The sequence below is a fragment of the Pararge aegeria genome, chromosome 22, assembly GCF_905163445.1.
Source record: "Pararge aegeria chromosome 22, ilParAegt1.1, whole genome shotgun sequence".
In the NCBI taxonomy this organism is placed as follows: domain Eukaryota; kingdom Metazoa; phylum Arthropoda; class Insecta; order Lepidoptera; family Nymphalidae; genus Pararge; species Pararge aegeria.
This window is the reverse complement of record NC_053201.1, coordinates 10752603-10766775: the sequence shown is the minus strand read 5'-3', so window position 1 is coordinate 10766775 and position 14173 is coordinate 10752603. Positions and strand designations below refer to the sequence as shown.

The 14173-nt window shown below is 37.2% G+C and overlaps 1 protein-coding gene across 1 annotated transcript in view; it reads right to left on the bottom strand.

The window, feature by feature from the left end:
• LOC120633646 (atrial natriuretic peptide receptor 1) overlaps positions 1-14173 on the bottom strand; it is a 238082-nt gene that overhangs the window by 144126 nt on the left and 79783 nt on the right. The window lies entirely within an intron of this gene.

Sequence of the window (14173 nt, the reverse complement as noted above, 5' to 3'; positions counted from 1 at the left end):
TGGTCAGAGTAGCTTAATATTTATATATGACAACCTATCGGTGTCCTTCTGCTAGACACTGCTAGACGTAGATCTCGTTTCGTAATAAAAATTAATTATCAGTATATTATGAAGAGCGACATGGGAAGGACCTAGCGGAAAAAGGCGAAAGGGACGACGAGTGACGATATCATAAAAACAGCAGGAAAGGAGTGGATCGAAAGAGCGAAGGATAGGGAAATCTGGACCAAACTGGATGAGGCCGGGGTTCCCAACCAAGAAGAGTTATAATATGATTCGTTTTAGAAGTGAATAATGTGCCTAAATATAAGGATTTTTTTATAGATAAATAGGATTTTTTATAGAAAATAAAAAGCTTTATTATTATTATTATTCTATTATGAAGAGACTTAATCTTTGACAAAGGAATGCTTTGAATCCTGATGACGAATAGCATAATTGTTTTCCAGTAAACGTGGCAGAGTTCCCTTGAGATTCAATACGAAGCAAAACGGTGAGAGATAGCTTGCGTCCTGGAGTCAGACATAGGATAAATTTAGCTCTGGAGAGTAAACGGTCCTCGTGAGGCTTATAAGAAACCAGAAATGCGAACAAAGTTTTTAGTAGATCGTAGTAAAACTTTTTTGTGACAGGTCGTCGGGGAAAGAGCGCCATCTATTTACAATACTGGGAAACAGTATTGTCACTAGATGACGCAAACAAATTGAAAGGAAAGTAATGCTATCAATATCCCACACGAACTTACCACCACAAGGCTGGCACCGAACAGGCGCGGGATCAGCCCCATTCAAAGGGGCTGTAAACGAAAGTCCAGGTACCAAAGTCCGGCAAAAACCCGGGCCAGGAGACGCAGCAAGGAAGACCGTAACCCTGATTTGTCTAGGCCAAACTGATAAGACCTAAATGTCCGTCCTTTCGGATTCATAAACGAAGGTCGAAAATTACACACCGGGCACCCTGTTCCTCACAAGCTGTGCTCATGAATTTCTTTGTTCTTTACAACCGCATTTCGAAAGCTTCTATCTTTCTACTTCTATAATTCTGCCAAGCAAGCGCGTTCTATCTTAAACCATTTATGCACTATCTATCAGGTGCGATTGTGGTGAAGTGCTAGCCTATCACCAAATTAAAAAAGAAATAATAAAAATCTGAGTTTAATGCGCGGGCGTATCTAACGTGATCTAACATGAATCTGTCTGAAGGTCTGTTATGAAGGCAATCACATAGACGAGGCAAAAACGTAAACAACACTATGTTAATTTCAAACAGTGCTGATTGATCGTTAACGTACTAAAGATAAAAGATTATGCAATAAGTAAAATGTTTAAAAATAACTATGTTCCTACTCGGCCGAACTATTATTTTAGGCATTGGTTTTCCTTAACTGACATCGTGAGCAAACCTGCATACCTCAGAGTTCTCCATAATCTTCTTAAAGGTGTGTGAAGTCCACCAAGCCGCACTGGGCCAACGTGGTGGACTACGGCCTCAACCCGTTCTCATTGTGGGAGGAGACCCGTGCCATGTAGTGGGCCGGTATTGAGTTGGTATGATGATGAACTGACTTCGAAGCGGTGATGACCTGGAGGGTAAGATTTTGGCTTCCCTTTGGAGGGACCGAGAATTAAATATCCTTGCGTCAACGGTGAAGGAAGACATCGTGAGGATACATTCTGAGTATTCTCTGTTATGTTATCAAGAGTGTGTGAAATCTAGCAATCCTCATTGGCGTGGATAACTACGGCCAAAACCCTTCTCAATCTGCAAGGAGATTCGAACCCAGTAGTGCGTAGTGGATTGACGATGATGATGATAATGTTTAATGCCCCACTACTGGATATACTACACTGACCCTACACGATGCTAAAAAGCGGATAGGGTTTAACGGATATCCTAACAAGTATTTCATTATAACCGAGACCGAAGGTTTAACGTGCTCTCCACACGATGCTAAAAAGCGGATAGGGTTTAACGGATATCCTAACAAGTATTTCGCTATAACCGAGACCGAAGGTTTAACGTGCTCTCCGAAGCACGAGGATTGACAACGCCATTTTCCTGAAATGTTGATTGTAATAAGGTTGATCTGTGCTTGCATGTTGTGGATTGTTTTAAAGAAAATACTTATGCACTTTGTCAAGGTTTAATTGCGACTGGTTATTAGTATTTCACTTTATTTCATTGGGATGGCTAGGCTTGTGTGCGCTGTGTATGTATAATAGGAGAATGTTTGTATACGTTTTAGCTGAAAGTATATATGGTATAAGTATGTATCTTTTTCACATATTTGGTATTTGACTCAACACTGTACAATAATTGATCCCAGATAATTAAAGAACCCAGGATCGCGCGATTCGTAGTCAAAAAGTCATGCTAACTTATTTTAATTTGATAACGAATTATATTATTACGTTTTTGACTGACCTAAGTTACTTAAAATAGTAAACTTTGGCAACCCTACATGGCACGTATAACATTACTATGATGAATCAATTAGACATAAATTTAACAACCCTGGGCGAAATTAACTTCACAATCCTTCCTAACAGAGGGTCGGAAACTAGTTTCGAAGCTGTTAAAGCAAACACTCTCTATCCTAAAGTTACGGTGAGGTCGCAGGGTTACCACCTTTAAAAATATGATCTAGAAATTAGGGAAATATATATTGGATAGAAGCAAGCGTTACTTTGCTATAGCTTAATTTGCTATACTCCGCGAAAAGCAGGATAATCTGTATGGTGTAATTTATAATCCTTATACTCCACGCCAAACAGATCTTCGGCAATGTACCCTCTACGCACGTTTCGCTCCGAAACCGGAGCATCCTCAGGAGATGTGTAGTGTGTAAAGCGTAGAGGGTACATTGCCGAATATCTGTTAAGATTAATAAGATAAGGCTGTGAAATTTTATCTTCTACTATATTTACTCTGGTACTTGCTGGTATTTCTGGTATTATATAATATGTGGTGTCCAACATTATACATAAATTTTTTAAGCATCAAAATATTTTCGATATTTGTAGCTCTTGTAATTTTCTAGAAATGGTACCACTGACGCATTGACGAAAAAGTGATGAGATGTCATTTCACTGACATTGCAGTTTGTAGCTCGAGTTGCATCGTTAGCAATTAAAGTTAGGCCACTTGAGATTCGGTTTAGTACGTAAATCGAGTCGAGTAAAAAGTTGACTTGCCTACATTGCGTGCACGGGGTATTTGACCAGGGTATGCACAAGCCAGAGCTTTTGTGCATGTATGAAGTGCACGCCACTGCCTATACCTACTTTGTTTTCGTGTTGTTACAATTGAAACACTATTTTTATTTACTTATTTATTATAAAATTCATCCGTATAGACACGAATTGTCTCAGTGAAGGTATTCCACTGCAATAATTAAAAAAAAACTGTTACTTCTAATAATATAACTGATAATAATAATTTGGCAAACAGTTGAATAAAATCATACTTTTGGAAAAACTGCTAGAACTAGGTGTATCAACAAAACATTTTTATGATGGCATCTCAAGGCAAAACCAGTTTTTTTTTATTACTTAACTACTGTTTTTTCCTTCTAAAATTTATTGTGACTGATGTAAAATTTTACGTAGCGTTACGTAAGTTTTACTGGAATATATCTACATAATTAGGCCCCAGACAAATTCAAGTTATAATTAACTAGTGCCCGCTACTTTGTTTGCGTAGAATTCCTTATGAGTAGTTTTGACTACCTTCCTGGTGCTTCGGTGAGCTCTGTGGTTTAAGTGGGAGGTCCCGGGTTCGATTCCCAGAAGGGGTAATTTGGGAATTTATAATTTCTGAATTTTCTCTGGTCTGGTCTAGTGGGATTGGCTAATTAAGTGGTTTGATATAACTGCCATATCCCCTAACAGGCTAGCCTACCACCGGGTGACATTGCAGTGAAGATCTAACTTGAAATGGAATTAAAACGCACCCTATCCTGTCACCCCGCGCTCCACGTACAGTTTAGTACAGTAGGCTTTTTATACTTATTACTTAATATACAGGATAAATTTTATCTTATTTAAATACCAGAAGCGCCAAAAATAGTTCCGAATCGGTCTAAGATGGCCGCCGCCAAATTAATGGTGGATTAGATATTTTTTCCTAACTCGATATGGACTCAAATGAAAGGGCTTGCAAAGCAAAAATTATGAAAAAAAAATAATTCAAGATGGCCGCCACACAAAATTGCATTCAACATTTTTTTTAACATAACTCATTAATAATGGGTACCTATCAAATAAAAACGCTAGTAGAAAAATGTATATAACATGTTAGGGGTTTTTAAATTTTAAATTTTAATAATTGTTTTAATCGACCAAAATTCCATTATTTTTTTAGGTGGTAACCCTATAAATGCTAACTGGTATTATGTAAACCGCTGAGGATTAGGGATTGTTTGATCATAAGTGTGTTAACGCCTCTGGTCTCAAGTGGAAAGTACGTTATTACCCCCATTCAACGAGTAAGTAGATATTACTTTATTTAGGTGAATTTTATTTTACGATTGTAACTTTGATAATTGATATAGTGATAAGTAGGTTCAATTATGGAACACGAAGTTCTGGAATCCATTATAAAATGTAAGAGAAAAAATGCTTAGGAGTTTCGGATCACAATTGTGTACCTAATAGTTAAAGGCCGCCAACATGCATTTTAAGCGTCATGTACTGTCGTTATCCTCACAAAGTAACTCTGTTACTGTACGTATTTTTATTTTATTCCACGATAACTTAGCCCCTGCAACTGCAAAGTACCTGATTGTAAATAATGATGCAGTATATGATGGTAACGGGCAGTGGCGTGCATAGAGGGTATGCACTGGGTATGCAGATGATACAAAATGAATATAATCTCCAGTACGTTGACGTACGTTGTTCTCCAGATAATCGTTTGCCGATTGGCGCACTGGGCAGCGACCCTGCTTTCTGAGCCAAGGCCGTGGGTTCGATTCCCACAACTGGACAATGTTTGTGTGATGAACATGAATGTTTTTCAGTGTCTGGGTGTTTATCTATATAAGTATTTACATATATAATTCATATAATTGTTCATCAGTTATCTTAGTGCCCATTGCACAAACTACGCTTACTTTGGGGCTAGATGGCGATGTGTGTATTGTCGTAGTATATTTATATTTATTTAGTACGAGTTATAAATACTTAAGGGTAGGCTTTTTATAACTCTTACAATGTCTATCTTTAAGTTTTTTATAACTCGTACTGGTAATTTTATATCATCTGCATAACCTGTGCATACCCTCTATGCACGCCACTGGTAACGGGGTAACCTGTAAGGAGTAATAGCAGACCCATACCCCTGGTCATTTTCTACGCGACATCGTACAGGAACGCTAAATCGCTTAGCAGCACTTCTTTATCGGTATGGCTGTAACCACGGCAGAAGCCTCCCACCAGACCAGACCAGGGGAAATTCTGAAATTAAAAATTCCCAAATTGTCCCGCCGGGGTCGCACCCGGGACTTAGCAGTCAGCAGGTTAGCAGTCTGGCTCTATGTATTTTTCAACCATTTTACCCGATATTTGACAAATCCCTAATTCCAGAATTCCCCCGCGAAGACATTTATATGAATCATTTTATTTGTTGAATTGTAAAGCCATTAACGCCTAACGTCTTTCCTCTAACTCTGCCTCTATTTGTATAATAGAAGTATTTTCGCTCACAATAGATCGGAAATTGAACTACGGTCGAGTGCATTTGATAGGGGTCGATCGGTAAATATACTCAGCGTTCCAAAAAGCCTACTCCATCGCCGATTGTACATTAGTTTGAACATTTTGAGGGTGTTCACTTATACGCATAAATCTTACGTATTCATAATCAAAATTAAGGATTGAAAGGTTATTTTCCTATTGTATGTACATCATCCGCAGCCTATTACTATCCCACAGCTAGGCACAGACCTCATAGGAGTACTGTGGGGCGGATGTTGAGCATAAACCCATCACGCTGCTTCAACGCAAGCTGGTGGTCTTTATCGACTATAATCATAAGTAAGTGATAACGGGATCAACGTCTTAGCGCACTCTCCGAGGCAATAAGAATGACACCGCTAATTTCCTTACTCCGGTTTGGTAGTAATTTTTAGCCCGACCCGTGATTCGAACACAGGACCTCGTGAGAACTAAGCCAATAGATCAGTTGGTAACATAGTTTTGAATTAACACAATCAAACAGCCAAAGTTATAGCAAATAGCATAGGTTTTACAGCGCTTCTTCAGCGAAGTCGTTACATTTTGAAATTAAATGCGTAAAGCATACAAGTACGTCTCTCTAAATATCCATTTCATCTTCTACGTTTTATGAGCTAAAAGCTTTACGCACATGAGAATTTTCTTAACGTCTCTTTTGATGAAAATAAAAAGTCATGCTAATTGTGCATGCTATATATAGAAAGAAAGAATAAAAGAAAAAATTTTACATCGCGTCACATATTATAATTTTAACGACACCACGTATGTGACACAACCTAGAAAAAAAAACGTATACTATATATACGTTACGTACACGGTAACGTTTACGTAACTTATATATATAGATATATACGTTACGTAAACGTTATATAGGTAACGTTTACGTAACGTATATATACGGATGCAATCAAGAAATTAATCCAGACCCTATGCGCTGCGACAACCTCGACCTTCGACCGGTGGTACCTTCCAAGGATCTTAAATATTATGTGTTAAGTGTTTGTGTGTGTGTGTGAATATATGTCTGGATTGGGTATATTAACATGTTTGGCTATGCATAAAAATACTTTACGTAGCATGTTATGTATATTTGACGGCCGACTGGCGCAGTGGGCAGCGAACCTGCTTTCTGAGTCCAAGGCCGTGGGTTCGATTCCCACAACTGGAAAATGTTTGTGTGATGAGCATTAAGTGTTTTTCAGTGTCTGGGTGATTATATGTATTTTCTAAGTATTTATGTATATATAATTCATAAAAATATTCATCAGTCATCTTAGTACCCATAACACAAGCTACGCTTACTTTGGGGCTAGGTGGCGATGTGTGTATTGTCGTAGTATATTTATTTATTTATTTATTAAAGTTATTTTAAGTTTACTTGGTGCAACATTCACTTTCAGCCTTCCTACCAGTTTCTTATGCCCTCCTTAAAAAGAAAACTTTAAGTTATAAGGGCGCCTTTGCACCAGCACTATATATGAACATTGTTTCATTTTCTATCTACAGAATACGAGATTGTAAAATCACATTGCGCGTTTAACTTTAATGAAATGCCTTTATGCCTTTACAACTTGATTTTACTCGCAGGTTTATTTCAAGTTTGGCGTATATTATGACGTTCATTAAAAGTTCCCTTTTAACCGACTTCATAAAAGGCGGTTATTAAGGCATGGCGTAGACATATGCATTAGAATGTTGAGACACGCTTCTGCTCGTTAGCAAGTTAGAATATGGGCAAATAGGCGAGAGTTCGACTCCAATGGGACAGCCAAAAAGTATTTGTTTATTTACCAAGCAATTCTCGTTTAGAAATTAGCATGGTCCACTTCTGTACCCCAGAGAGCAAGTTAAGTCGTCGGTCCCGCTTATTAAGACTTACATGTAATAATTGAGTTAAAGCCCGCCAACCCGCATTTCAATAGTATGGAGTCGACCCCCCAAATTTGAATTTGAATTTAAATTTTTCTATTTTTAATTTGAATTTTGAATTTGAATTTGAATATTTAATTTGAATATTGAGTTTGAATATTCAATTTGAATATTGAATTTTAATTTTGAATCTAAATATTGAATTTGAACTGAAACGTTGAGTCACTTATGCACCAGTTCCGATCATAATTATCTACAAAGGTATCTTGATTTCCATTTAAAAAAACAAGATTTAAGCTTATAGTTACGAAAAAGAAAGCGATCTGCTTCGACAGTTACTTGACTTTCACTGACGGAGGTGTACGTAAACTGGTTTACCATGCAACAATTTGATAAGGATAATGAAATCAATTCTCAACTGCTATTAATCCGTGTTTGTAGAGTTTGGTTTGTTTTTTACAAGCTTTTAGTTATCTCTAACCTATTGAATTCTGACATTTTGGAGACATGTTTTGTTTTGGCTTATGCCCGTTGCAAGTCCTTTGTCAAAAGCGCTGCATAAAGGCGTTTACCTAAAACCTACAATTTATCAGTTGGTTTATCAAGCTAAATTAAAATAAACTATCGCAGAAAATGGTTAGGAGGAAAAAATTGTTCGGTTAACCCCTTTTGAAACATTCAACACCCATAAACCTGACAAATGAACTGCTTTAAATGGATCTTTGAAAAATTATACCGCATTAATTTTCATTTAGCTCGCTTAAATTGAAAAAGACTTCCAATACAAAAATTGTGCTCCCACGAATATTTAAGCCCGCTTTTTTGCCGGTAAAATCCTATATTTTTTACGGAGCTAAAACTAAACTTTTATGTGGAAAATTCGACAGTCGAATTTTTTTTTTTAATGTTTATAGACGAGCGCTTGACTGCAATCACACCTATTGTAAGCGATGATGTGGAGCGTGCTTGCTTATAAGATGCCTATTCACTCTTGATTTGAAGGTACTCATATTATAGGCACTGGGGAAAATGGAAGCTGGAAGGTTATTCCAGATCGTAGCGGTGCGGATCAGAATCGAAGATGCGAAGCGCTTCGTACGCGTCCGCGGTATATCGACCACGTTGGGATGCAGATCCTTACGGCGCCTCGCGGTTCGATGGTAAAATTATGTACGAAACTTTAAATTCATTATGCATCCGAAATATTATAATCTAGTTGTTGTTTTTTAATTTAGTTATAATTGACGGATAAAGCTTGGAGCAGATGTCCCACCTGATCGTAAGTGTAAAACCATCAATACACATCGCAGGGCGTGCAAATAGCACGTCCACATGTCACATGCCACCCTGTGTCCATCAATTTGAGTCACCATTGAGAGCATCCCACGAGACCAGACAAAATTCAGAAGTTATAAATATACTAGCTTGTCGACCTCGCTAGCACAGCGGTGAGTGCTGTGGTTTTGTGGAAGGTCCCAGGTTAGAGCCCCAACAGGGGCAATTTGAGAATTTATAATTTGTTAATTTTCTCTGGTCTGGTCAGGAAGGCTTTGGCCATGGCTAGTTACCACCCGACAAAGACGTGCTAAGCGATTTTGTGTTCCAGTACGATGTCGCGTCTAAACCAATTAAGGAATAGGGTTATGTATGGGTTCCTGTCTTCGACTGTCATCACAATCATCATTATCAATTACTGTTAGGTTATATTGTAATCAAGAGAAAACTAACTTATAGTGAAAAAAAACCTTATAATAATTTATTTATATATTATATAATTTAACCTTGTACAAGGTTGCTTGGAAGCATTTTGGGTGTAAATTATTGCTCTAACCAGGTTGCTCTTCTAATAATTTAAAATTACATTGTGAGATGGCGATAACAAAAAAACAAAAAACACCTGGCTAAGCAGACCGGAATTCGAACCTAGTAACTGACAAAGTTCAACAATCCGTAGTTGAACATGCTCACCACTATACCAACGAGGAAGTTCAGATAATACTTCACAGAATGAAAAACTATTTGTCTTTGTCAGTCGGGCATCATTAGGTCGGTTCACTGTACAAGTTATTTTTTATACGCTTGTTTCAACATCTTATATTTATTTATAGGTTGTATTGGATAGAAGCAGGCGTTACTTTGCGGAGTTCCATGATATATAATGAAAATTATGCTTAATTTGCGATACTCCTGTATGTTGTAATTTATAATTTCTTCAATCTCTATACTCAACACCAAACAGATCGTCGGCAGTGTACCCTCTACGCACGTTTCGCTCTGACACCGGAGCATCCTCAGGAGATGTTGACTTAACAATGAATAATTGTTATGTCAAAATCTCGACGATTGCTCTGTGTCCATAAGAACACAGAGTGACACTCCACAGGACATTCCAGAAACACGTCCTACAAAGTGTAAGAGTATAAGGATTGAAGAAATTAATAATAAAATTACACCATACAGATTCTCCTGCTTTTCGCGGAGCATACCAAATTAGGCTTAATTTTCATGATAGGATTGTAAGTTTCAGGTTTTAACTCACTTCAACGTACATTTGAATATTGCCATACATTTCTTGATAGCTGAAAGTGAACTAAGGTATCCTTCTGATGTAATTTGACTTCAAAGGCCCTTTAATCTCCCAACTTAGTTTAATTTACGTTCTGTACACAATCAAATTAATTCCGCCATCGAATATGTATCCATTTAATATGCTTTCTCAACTAAAAGACAATACCTTATACACTCCGTGACGTTTTATGAATAGACGGATTATGTGCCAACGTAATAATGGGTGATTCATTGAGAGGCAACGAACGACATACAAACGATACTTTTTTGACGATGAAGCATCCGTAGATTCTAACTGCAGAACGGTCCGTGTTAACCGCAGTTACGGTTGAAATGCTTCGAAGAAACTAACATGGAGAAAGATCAATTCTATAGAATGGAAAACTGCTACTTTATTACATAAAAGTCAGCATGGTTCAATAAGAATGGAATGTAACAATATAAATATATTTCGAATTTTGAATTTAAGTTCAAAGTTTATACAAAACGTAAGTTTACAGAAAAATCATATTATAATGTTAAGGATTACTTAAAGGATAAAAAAGCTTGGGTGTGGATTACTCTAGTTTCATAGCTAAATAAATTTACTGTGAGATGGTGATAAAAAAAATGTGGGCTCTTCTTAGACCAGGGCGCGTTTGGAACCCTCGTAGCTTTAGGTTTAAGTTGGCGAACGAAGTTATCATCTTACAATTATGTAAACATGTATGTATGAACGCTTCATAAGTGCCTGTGATAGGCCTACGTGAATAAAGAAATTTTGAATTTGAAATTTAAATTTTAATAACGAGGTAGGTACTGTTTAAACCGGAGCAAGACAAGTAACGGCTTAAGGAAATTAGTGTTATTTAGATTCGTGTCCCGGATAGCACTTTAAGACATCAGGCTTAGAATATAATTTCATTCTTTAAGACCTGCCACCTCCCATTGTGTGCGACTTATTCTCTAAAACCCTCTCGCCTATAAGAGAAAGCGTGTGCCCAGCAGTAAAAAAGCTAAAGAAAAAAAAACTTCGTTGGCTTTGCTTGGCGTGAAAAGATACTGAGTTAGCTCCTTTGACGCCGATACGTTCAATGTCTTATGCATGCAGATATACCGCAAAATGCAACATAATCCGCCGACTGTTCGATCTCTTTATCTGCAACTACTTATCTCGCTTGTAGTATGACAAAACCTGAATAAAGGATTTTTCATATTCTTCACTTTATATCTACTTAAGTATGGTATCACAGTAGCAGTATCAAGGCCTTTGGACACTATAGCAAATTAAAACAGTTAAATGTGATATTTATGTTATCTATACTTATAATAAAACTGTAACTGGAAGATTTCTGTACATTTAATATTTTTTGAAAATTTTGACCGGGGGATGCTTTATAATCGTAATGAGTCCAAAACAGATTTTATATCTAATCATTTGTGTGTTTTAAACATACACAAATTAGTAGTTTATTCACTTTACTTCATATAGTTTGCTATTATGTAGGTACATGAGACCCTGTCATGGCGTTGCAAACATGATTATCTACCTTTCTTTATTCGTTGTTACAGTAAAAGATTACAATATTGTCAGATTGTAATTATTTGATTTTATGTAACACTTAAATTAAGAATAATGGATATAATAAAGATAAAGATTAATAATAGTTATAATAATAATTTCATTGGCAGTGCGTAAATAAAAAGTGTCCTTATGTGGCTCCTTATGTAGTACTGTGTTGGTCGCTATTGAGATGAAAAGTTATAAATTTTATACGGCTGATAAAAGTATATGTGTCTCGTGTCATTGAACATCTCTGGCCATGCTCTTTATTCAATAATAGCATCCAAGAATCCTTCCCTTGCTCAGTATTTAATATAAAGCACTCGCACCAAATAACTACATTGCAGCGGTGCATAACAAATAAATATTACAGCTCTCTAGGCCATAACACGCGCTGCAATTGATATTTTCTTTTATGATATTCCGGGTTAACATATAGGCTACTTTTTATCCCGATAAACAATAAGTTTCCTCCGGGAAATGGGATGAAATATTTTATCAATTTTACTTCATAGCTCCGTTAAATTTGAATCGATTTTAATAGTTCTTTTTTTATTTGAATTTGTATACTATCAAGCATGTATGGTCTTATTTTAATAAGGATATGATAAATATTGTCGGAGATAAAGATCATAACTCTTCACAAATAACTGTTAGTCGCAAGGCACATCTCCATCCAAGCATCCTACTAATATTATACATGTGAAAGTTTGTGAGGATGGATGTATGTACGAATGTGTGTATCAACTAAAATACCACGTAAAATAATAGTAGGTGCATAGCTACCCACGACGATTATGATGTTAGCATCAGATATATCCTAGCTTCTCGATTGAATTATACGCGGACGAAGTCGCGGGGGTCCGCTAGTGTTACATGAAGTAAATTGGTGATCGTATGATTATTGTATGAGAATTGTATAGGTATCTCTTTCATAAAAACATTGAAGAGTTTGCTTTATGTCATATAAAGGTATGAATTTCATTGCCTTAAGCTTGATGAAAATGATCCGATCGCGCTTTAATTCAAAATCCGTATGGTATTGAAACCCCGGTAGGCACTTTAACCACAAAATGCCTTGTTGCAATCCAGTTTTAAGGTATGGGTGGGTGTGGTTCGTTGGTGTGGATTGATCCTTTAGTATATAAATAAATATACTACGACAATGCACACATCGCCATCTAGCCCCAAAGTAAGCGTAGCTTGTGTTATGGGTACTAAGATAGCTGATGAATATTTTTTTATGAATATAATACACATAAGTACTTATAATATCCAAAAAAGATAAACAGCCAGACACTGATAAACATTCACGTTCATCACACAAACATTTTCCTGTTCAACCTGAGATCGAGCCCACGGCCTTGGAAACAGAAAGCAGGGTCGCTGCCCACTGCGACAGCCGGCCGTCTAGTATTAAAGCTTTTTGTGCCGGAGCTCGTTCGGGGAAGTAATATCGCCATGCTTATTTCTGTCTCTAACCAGCATTGTTGCAATGCTGTGTTCCGGTCTGAAGGGTGTGGTTGCCGCTATAATTACAGGTACATGAGGTTTGACACCTAAGTCTCAAGTTGATGGACACAGGGCGGCATGTTGCAGGACGTGGCCTGTGAAGTGTTGCTCTGTATAGACGCGACGGTTTTTCACTTCGCATCAGGTGAGCCATCTGTTTGGTCCATCAATCTATCTATATATAAAAAAGAGAAAGTGTCTGGGTATGTTCCGTATAGGCTCCGAAACGGCTAGACCGATTTCAATGAAACTTTCAGAGAATCTTCTGATTGACCTGGCGAGTAATCTTGTAAAGTTTGGTGGCGATCGGAGCACTCCTATTTTTGAACTGTCAAACTGTTAAATACAGCTTTTATTTACAATGATGATATTCTATTGTTGGGTGTACATGGGTGTAGATAATGATCTTCACCCGCTCGAGTAGAGAATAGAAGAGAAAGGATACGGAGAGAAATAAATTTCAAAGTGAAATTTTAATTACAAACTTTATCCAATAAACTTCGAGCTTCCGCGACGCATCACCTTACTAAGACTTTAAAAAATAAACTAGGACTTAGGAAAGACTGAGAGAGTTATAGGCAGTTTCAAATCACCGGCCATGTTTAGCATCGTACCGGAACGCTTAATCGCTTAGCTACACGTCTTCACAAGGGTAGTAGTGCTCACCCACGGCTGGAGTCGCCCACCAGAACAGATTAGAGAAAATCCCAGAAGAAAGAAAGCGTCCTACTTTGACAGGCATTTAGTGAAGTGTCGACAGACACATTCATTATACATATTTGTATCGTTTCACCAAATCATTTCAAAGATACAATAGTCAAATTACTCTCCTTACTCTCCTTTGATCAAACTTGCGTGAATACAATATTGTTATGTTTGTAAAATACGTTGCCAGTAGATTGTACTGTGAAATTGGGAAAGCAACGTGTATGGTATAACACCATTA